The sequence below is a fragment of the Nyctibius grandis genome, chromosome Z (assembly GCF_013368605.1).
Source record: "Nyctibius grandis isolate bNycGra1 chromosome Z, bNycGra1.pri, whole genome shotgun sequence".
Lineage (NCBI taxonomy): Eukaryota > Metazoa > Chordata > Aves > Nyctibiiformes > Nyctibiidae > Nyctibius > Nyctibius grandis.
The window spans coordinates 54,875,075-54,883,919 of record NC_090695.1 but is presented as its reverse complement, the minus strand read 5'-3'; positions in this window follow the sequence as shown (position 1 = coordinate 54,883,919).

The following is an 8,845-nucleotide window of genomic DNA, read 5'->3' as shown; positions in this document are numbered from 1 at the left end:
AGTTACAGCTGGCAAAAAAAACGGGCTGCAGATCAGACCCAAAGATAGATCACATGCCTGAAAGATTGTGTGTCTGCTCCGGCTGTATCAGTTGGTCTAATAAAAGAGGCACACTCCCTACAGACCTAACTTAGCTTATTCATTTTTCATACTACACTTGCTGGTTTACAGCTATAAAATGGATTTTAGGAGGAAAAAGCCAGTAAGATATATAGGTGGGAAAACAGGGCTGATTTCTAAATGTGTCCAGTCACTCATACACAAAACATCATAGACAACAGCACAGAAATGCTTGCACAGTACTATCTATTGGCACAGCTTAACAGAGTATGTTGCTCCAGGGCCTTGTATTTAGCAACGAGAGTGATGGGGCCTTTGATTATTTAGCCAGTTCCTCTGCAGGTGTCACTCCTCCCGGTGACACGTTGGACAGGGCTCCTTTCGGAAGCCACCAGAAATTGCTCATACCAAAAGGGACGCAGGTTCCTCTTTTCCTGTCCCCCTGCCACTCCTCTGCCGAGGCATCTCAGGATCTTCTCGGTTTTCTTCCCCAATGAAAGTTACTTTGCCATTTCTATCCAAAGAGGAGTTTTTTCCCTGAAGTTTTCAAGTTCAAGAAAGAGTGGTGCAAAATTCTTTTTGTTTGCACCCAGACCTGAAACTCCTCCTGCTTTGATTTATTCTTTCTGGCTATTCTCTCTGTCTCTGTACTGGCACAGTAATCCCACGCATTTGCTGCAAACAAAAGCATTCATGGCTTTTTCATATCCTCAGAGTTTGTCTTCATCCACTGATACACATTCATAACCTAGAGGAATTTAATTGCTTGCTGACTTTAACATGGGAAGCCTCTATTTTTCAGCAACAGCCAGGCCCATTTCTTGCAGTGGCCCAGACTTTGGTACAGTTATAAGTTATGTGATTTGGATTTGCCTTGTCTAAGGTCCTCACAGAGGATCGATAACTGGCAGCTGTAACCTTATCAGATTATTCAGCTTCCTGTAATGAAAAAGACATCATTTCAGTGTGGTTGAAAGTCACATTGCTGTTACAAGTAACCTTCTTGTAGTGTCCTACCACCTTATTCGTGCTGCTGTGGACTTGCAGCCTGCCTCATCCGCAGCTCTCGGGCAGGCCACCAGCAGCAGCTCAGTGGGTTGGCCCTTTCCACCACTGTACTACACACAGGAAACCTGCAAGGGCCCTTGTTAGCTCCTCGGCTCTGCCAGTGTTCACCTGGCAGGGCTGGAGAAGCAGCTGGTTTCCTCTGCACTTTGCCTCATCCCAGCTGCAGAAAGCAACTCAAAAACAACAAGAGACTGTTTTGAATGAAGTGTCTTGTTGTCACCAGCTGCTGTCACTACCAGACTGCTCAGTTTACCCATTAGATCCAGACTGGGCATCGGCACACAACTCATCGAGGTGCACAGTAACGGTCCTTTTTTTTATGCTGGCATCAAGAGAACAGCAGACATTTGGCTGGAGTGGTGCAGACAGAAAGTGCCACAACCTGCCATAAATTTGAGCTTGGACTAAACACAATTATCCTGCCTGATGCAAATTTTTCTGCAACAAAGCTACCCCTTAAAAATGCTCTGTGCCAACTGTCTTGTGCTTTCCAGCATGTTTCTGATCCTGTGCAGGGCTCAGCACCCCTCAGGCATCATCCATCATCTTTGCTGAACCACAGCTTCATGACTGCAAGACCCATCGTTTGCCCATTGACACCTCTGATCGTAATTACTGCTTGAGATCGCATCCAGGCACTGCTCTGTTAGGCAATGCTGTATCACAGACTGGAGAGAAACTTGTTTTCATAAGGCTTTAGCCTGCTGCCTTGAGGTAATGAAGTTAACCTATTAGCTGGCTATAGGAGTAGCTTTTTTGCTACTACATAGTAGTTACTTGAGGGAAATACAACGTATGCTTGCTTTCCCGTTGCTTCCACCCACTGCCTAGATTGTGACCAGAGGTAAGGACCTAGCTTGCCTGGTCTTCAGCTATGAGACTTATATGGCAACCAGAGAAGGGTATTGGAGAAATAAATTATGTTTTCTTGCTGGTAATGCTTTCTGTTTACAGGTCTTTATTCAGCCATGCTCTCGAACATTTTGGGAAGGGAGGTATGCATGAATACTCCATTTTACCAGCCCGGCCACGAAGCATGGGGAGCATGCACCCTGAGACAGCGAATGAATTCCTGGGTAAAACTTGAATCTTCTCTGTTGATAACCTGCCTTTGCTTTTCCACAGGTTTCGTGGAATTTGTAACTGACATGAGCCTGCAATTCCAGGCTGCAAAGAGCCAAGAGCTGCCTGAGCACAAGCAACACTGGAACGGGGCCTCACTCTCTGGGCATCTCGAACTCCAGGGCGGTAGGGTGAGAGGGAGTGGGGAGAAGATAAATCCACCTAGAGGCACAAATCCCATCAGTTTGAGCCCATGTGATTAACACTAAGAAATACTGAGGTTATGATGGAGAGTGCCAAGGCATGTTACCCATAGGCATCACGCTGCCGAGCATGGAAAACGCATTTTCCAGGGAGAGGTGGTAGTGCTGGCGGCAACCAGAGGGTGAGGAACCTGGACTGAGGGGAGAAGGATGGTGGGGAGGGAGGACGTAGATGGGAGATGCTGCAAACCAGAACTGAGAGGCCCCATTTCCAGAACCAAGAGCCGGAAAGCGGTTTGCAGTGCCAACAGGGTGGTTAGCTGCAGGGAGGAGAAGAGAGAAGCTGCAGAGGCGAGGCTGTTGCAGCTGATATGGGGCAGAAGACTCCTTCCAGGTGGATATGCCTTCTCCCTCCCCAAGCCGCCTCAGCCTCCCTGGTCCCTGGGGCTAGTATGCCAGGAGCCAAGGGAGGCACGCCTGGGGTGCCAGTGTTTGGGATGGAGCCAGGTTCCCCAGAGCTCCCATGGGAGGACTGAGTTGCCTTTGTGCCATCTCGCACCACACAGGGAGCCAGCAGGAAAACACCAGCCACAAAGTGGTGAGGGACAGTTTCTGGAGCAAAACTGGGGTGAGAAAGGGCAGCACTCCTGTAGCCTCATCTTTGCCCTGGCGCTTCTCCTCCAGTCCTCTCTGTTCTCGGTCCTCGCCATCAGCAGCCACCTCTCCCCATCAGCAGCTTCCTAAAACATGCATCTTCTCTGGGCGAGGGATGTTTTTAGCCCAGCTTGTCAGCAACTTTTGCAGCACCAGGCACTGCCACGTGCCAGAGGGCACAGAGTCTGCACCTGCCCACGCACCCTGAAGCCTCTCCTCCAGCTCCCTGCCCCCCGCCCGGCACCTTCCTGCTGTCACTCCTCTTGGCTTGCTTACAGGCCCCACTAAGCACACCCCCGTCCAGTATCTCCCGCCCTGCAGTTTGCCCTCCACCCCTTCCTCCGCCTCCATGCACCCTTTTCCCACGGAGAGCTGCACCGCATCCCACCGTCCTTCATCTCTCCCGCGATGCCCCAGCACAGCCGACACCTTCCTCCTCCTTTTTTTTTTTCCTTCTCCCACGCCGAGAGAAGCTCCTTTCACCTTCTCCTCGCCTTTTCCCTTTGCAGTCTGCGTGGTGGACGTTTCCCTCCCTCCTCTCCCGTGCTGTTTCAGCACCTCTCCCTGGCAGGACCGGGTAGTGCAGGCAGCACCGCGGGGGGTGCGGGCAGCGCCGCGGGGGGATGCGGACAGAGACGCGGGGGGATGCCCAGGGCCGCGCAATGCCACGGTCTGTGGGTATAATTGGTCCGCCGGACTTGTTCGGGCTGCAATGCGGATTACGAGCTGTGTGAGCTTTATTTGGGAGCCCAGAGTAACGCGTGTAGTTTTGAAAACTCACGCTTTGAATGATGCATTTGTAGCCGGAACTCTGCGTAATGTTAATTCGGGCTAGATAACGAGGTCTAAAAACATGTAAGAACTTTGCACTTGTGCATGGATCTGTTTGTGGCAGCAATTACAGCTTGCCTCAAAGATTCAACCTCTTTCAGATAGTGGGAAAGGGAAAAAAGGTCTTTGTGTCACCTAGGGAACAAGCAGCCACTTTTAGCACAGCAAGCTGGGAAAGGGGTGATTAGAACCCTTGATGGAGGCCGCCAGAACTGAACTCACTTTCAAGCTGCAGACAGACAGTTGTTTCAGCGGTGACCAGGCTCTGCAAGCACAGGGACAAATTTGCAGAACAAGAGCCAATCCAGTCCTGCATTTCCTTGGCACTTTCTTACTGTGACAACTCCTGCCTGCCCTCCTTCCCATTTCTACCCCCTTTACATGAATGCAGACTTGAGACAGCTTTGAGTCCCCATGCCTTCTGACAGCCCATGCAACTGCCCGCTGCCCATTTCCCTGTAAAAACCTCCCACTGCTCCATTGGGACTGGAGACACATAGGGAGATGTTACATATTATATACTTAAATCTGCAAGTACACAATAGCCTTATCGAATTGTGCCTCATGAACACAACCCTCACACTCAAATTTTTGTATATTGTCAGTTGTTCTACCATATTTTTTTTTGAAAGCTACTATTTTTACAGAAAATGCAGCAGCAGCACCAATTGTCTTGGCCACATTCAACCTCACAAAACTCAGGGGCTGAGAAACATTGCTCCTCAACATCCTCATCGCTCCTCTGCTGAGCCACAGGACAGATGCCTATGTCTTCATCTTTAGCTTTCAGAAATAAACTGGCAAATGACAGGAGGGAAAAAAAAACACACAACCAAAGCCAAACAAGTGTTAAATCCTTGCTTGGGTGCCAAGGTGGTCACTCTCTGGTTGACTCAGACTTGTTCTGACCATTTCCCTTCACCTTGAGGGCTCTTCAGAAACTTTCACCTGCCAATCATTCATCAGCAGCATGTCTTGTAACCCCTTACGTGCCCTCCCTCTCAAAACCAGAGCCAGAAATGTTAAAAGGCTCCCTGTTTTGCTGACAGACAATATGAGTGCAGTATGGCCACCTCATTCAGGCACTGCTTTGCTGAGATTTTACATGCCTGACTTTCTAGGTGCCCACCAAATGAGAAGATGCTGAAGTCCTGCAAAGGGAAACTGAGCCTGCTCCACTTAGAAATGCACCATCTCCAAATGGTGTCTGGGTTTGCTTAAGTTAGGAGCCACTGGGAATGCCAAGTATCTTCAGCCACCCAGGATCCAGGCTGTTTAGTCCTCTTGTGAGCAAGACCCATGGTGTTTGAGATGCACCCATCTTCTGCATGATATCAAATGGCCCAGAAAGAAGGAGGTCTGGGCACAGGCTGGACTCATATTTTGGAGGCTGTGGCGCACCAAGAGCAAAGTCCCTCCACTCAGCTACATTACAGGCATGAATTTTACGAAGCGGGAATTTTAACATAGCAGACAGGACACTCAGTTGAACAGGGCAGCTCCCATGAAGTGCATGCATTTTCCTTCAGATCATCCGTAGTTGGAAAGCAGAAACTGCTCTGGCAGCAGCCAGTCTGCAGAGCAGACCTCACCTCTGTCACAGTGGTCACACTAACCAGCATCATAAAGTCAAACCTTCTCCACGGGAAAACAGTGATAGGGGAGTTTGCAAGAGGTTCTTCATTTAATACCTCCCGCTAACTTGCTTTTGTCCTTCTCTAGGTATGTCACAGCTGCGCTCAAGTCAGCCCACTGCTGTTCTGAGGACTACCTCCTGGTGATTTGAGCTGGGATGTGAGCCTTCTAGCCAGAGATGCCTGCTTGCCATGCTGAGCCTGTATTGTTTGGGTTAATGTCAAATAATTTGTAAAGAATAATATTTATTCCTTCTAAAGGTTTCTTAAGATTAGATAAAAATGTTCACAGGTAGGAACCAAAAAGACAGAATATGAAGGACCGTCATTTTGAATATCTGTAGCATATTTCGGGCTTCTGTTTTCCCTGGCTCATGAACAGTACACTTAAGATAGTATACTACAAGATAGTACACTTAAATGTAGATCCAGAAACCACCTTTCACATACAATAACTTCTGGAATTTCCTGTCCATAATAACTTATTTTATGATGCCATTATTTCCAGTTCAAAAGGAGATACAGTCCCCTTGAATGTCTACTTATGTGCTTAAAAGTCGGAGTTGTCTGCCTCCAGCTATTTACTTGTCACATTAAAGCTTTTTTCACAGTTGTGCTCATGAATATGTACAAACAAAACCCAGTTAAACTTCTGAGTGGCACAAATGAAGTGATGGATATTAGGTGATTTTTTGGTGGTTTTCAGTTTTCATACCAGATAGCTAAGTGTATTGAGTATAGAAGAAATAAAGGCTTGGACATGCATGCACAATAGCCTATATCTACAACAGAAAGGTTCTAAGTAATACCATTTAGCCTCGGACTGTGGAAACTCTTGATGTTAAACATGCGTGTAAACAAAGCAGTGTATCAGATGCCTTCACAGTTTTTGAGTGAAGTCAGAGTATGTTTTTTATGTAATTTGCAAAAATTAACTTTTAGGCAACACATGCTCATAACAGAAAGGATGTGAAGGTAATGTCAGCTAGGAGAATGTCCTGTAATTATTTGGTGGCCTATGTAACCAATGGATATATCTTAAAACTGCGTAAGTTCATGGAATAGTTTTAAAACAGCACACTGAGAGGTTTTGAAACCCAAAAAGCTACCTCTACTGGATGACATCTCTGACATCTGTACTATTCTTGCTTCTGACAAGCCAGAGAAGCTGATTACAAAACACAAATATTCACAGTTTCACCTCACTGGAAAGTGTAATTTATTTTACTTACAAAAATATGTTAAAGCTAGATTTGCCTTTTCTACCATACCAGAATATCCTATTTCCTATAACCGTTTTAATGGCCTGTCCATGCCTAATAAGAAGAATTAACCTAATTAAAGGTATTTAGGCAACTTCATCTAATAGCAAACAAAGGCTAGGCTGGAATAACTCCCTGAACTGGGAGCACAGTCCAACAGTTTGTGTGTATTAGTAGGAGGTACGTATGGGACCACAGCCAAAATGCTCTGCAGACTACTCCCACGGCACAGGGGGACTGCAGCTGGGAAGAGGTCCAGCTCTCCAAAGGAAGGCCGATAAGCACAGGGCCAGACCCTGGCAGGTCAACCAATGGCGGCGAAGAGTGCCAGGAGACAACTTGTCATGGCTCTTGTAGAGCTTGCAGAACAAATGTCACCCCCACTAAACTCCACAAAGGCCCAAAAAAGTCTTTTAACTGCCTCAGGCTCCAACGAAACAATCTGGGCTGCTGTCACCCTTCTCCACGCTATCACCTTCATTTGTCCTCACTGGGTCAACTCCTCACATTCACTTCCAAAGCAATATGCTGCCTCAACCAACGTTTCAGTCAGCCCACAGACTGGTTTGATAAGGTTTGCAATGTTTTGGGGCTCTCAGCAAGCCCAGAGAGCATGATGCATTAACTCCAGATGCATCAGATAATCAACAAAATCGAAAGGAGAAAAAAAAAAAAAAAAATACTGCAGGAATGCTTCAGAGTTTAATTCCTCTACAGGTAATGGGGATGACCGTTTGGCTAGGAATGCTATCAGACACCTTATTCACTCAGGTAAATAACCATTTATCATTGCAGCTGGATTTTACTGTACCATGATCTCACAGCAGCGCAGCAGACTGTCACACTGCCGTGGAGCCCATCTCCCATCATGACATCATGAGCAAACGCTTAGCAGCTGAAGCCTTCTATGGCTTCACAACCTTGTTTCCAAAGAATGTTGCTGCTCAGTCTTGTCTGAGACAATGACACTACCCCAGTGCCCCCTCTTCTGCACAAGGCTGATGAGAAAAACCCACGTTGGAATTTCCAATGATATGATGATACCATTTTCAGCAACACAAAGGAGAAATCCCACCCCATGGGACTTAGCAAGGCTTTGCCCAAAATGTTCAGTTAGGCTTTCAGCATTTCAGCATAGGCAGGAATTTTACTGTTGATTTCTGCGGGAGGAAAGTTACTCCAGTGGTGAAGACATTGCTCAGAAAGCTCTCAGCTCCCCTGAGAATCGCTGAGATCACTTTTATACCACTTATATATATTATCCTATATATAGGAATCAAGAGACAAGTAGAATAAAAGTAAAAACTCAGCTTGAAACCACAGAGAGTAAAACACATTAAAATAATAAGCAAGCCTCCTCTTTCCTCAGGCCAAACTCATCCATTAATCCGAAACAGTCTTCAGCTGAGGCATGCTTTTCATTCCAAAGTTGTTTCCAACAGTGTTTTGCATTTTCATCTCTGTGTCACATTTCATAGTACGAAACAATAAAAAGTTAGCAGTCCATAATAAAAGGTTACTGCCCCACATTCCAAATACCCCAGTGCTCAATTGTTGACAACCTCTGTAACTGAGCAGGTCAGCATCTCATTACAGTGTATAAAATATCAGAAAAGGCAAATGTTATAAGAAACACAGATGTTTAAATTCTGAAAGTATTAATAGAAAAGATCAAATTAATCTTTAGTAAGAGAGAAGGGCGATGCTGTAGAGGAGCAAGGCAAGGCACATGAGAAAAAGTCTGAGAAAATGAGCTAATGTTCAAGATTAGAAAACATTTCTAATGGGGAGAAAAGTCTTACTTCCACAGTCATGTCTCATCACAGGGATGATGGATTCAGTAGACAGCATGCTCACAAGACTTTGTGGTGATTATACTGTGAAAAACAAGCAAGGCCAATGTCATCTACTGTATGTGTAACCTTATGATTTCTTCTGTGACTGAAGGAGTAAAAGGTGTTGTAGGAGGCTGGTTTTTGATTTGGTGTAGGAATCCGGTCTGTCAGGCAGCACTGGGAACAACACAAGAAAGCACTATTTGCAGATACTAGTTTAATTTAATTACATCTTA